The sequence below is a fragment of the Physeter macrocephalus genome, chromosome 15 (assembly GCF_002837175.3).
Source record: "Physeter macrocephalus isolate SW-GA chromosome 15, ASM283717v5, whole genome shotgun sequence".
Classification (NCBI taxonomy): Eukaryota; Metazoa; Chordata; class Mammalia; order Artiodactyla; family Physeteridae; genus Physeter; species Physeter macrocephalus.
The window spans coordinates 67,997,769-67,998,131 of NC_041228.1; the positions used below are offsets into that span (position 1 = coordinate 67,997,769).

Sequence of the window (363 nt, forward strand, 5' to 3'; positions counted from 1 at the left end):
AGGACATTCCATCCAAAAACAGCAGATTACACTTTCTTCTCAAGTGCACATGGAACATTCTCCAGGATAGATCACATCTTGGGTCACAAATCAAGCCTCAGTAAATTTAAGAAAATTGAAATCATATCAATCATCTTTTCTGACCACAACACTATGAGATTAGAAATGAATTACAGGGAAAAAAGCATAAAAAACACAAACACATGGAGGTTAAACAATACAATACTAAATAACCAAGAGATCACTGAATAAATCAAAGAGGAAATCAAAAAATACCTAGAGACAAATGACAATGAAAACACGACAATCCAAAACCTATGGGATGCAGCAAAAGCAGTTCTAAGAGGGAAGTTTATAGCTATA

General features: G+C 33.9%; 1 protein-coding gene across 1 annotated transcript in view; it reads left to right on the forward strand.

The window, feature by feature from the left end:
* The window catches only part of CPA6 (carboxypeptidase A6), a 255,340-nt gene that overhangs the window by 191,026 nt on the left and 63,951 nt on the right, over positions 1–363 (forward strand). The gene's annotated exons all lie outside the window — the stretch shown is intronic.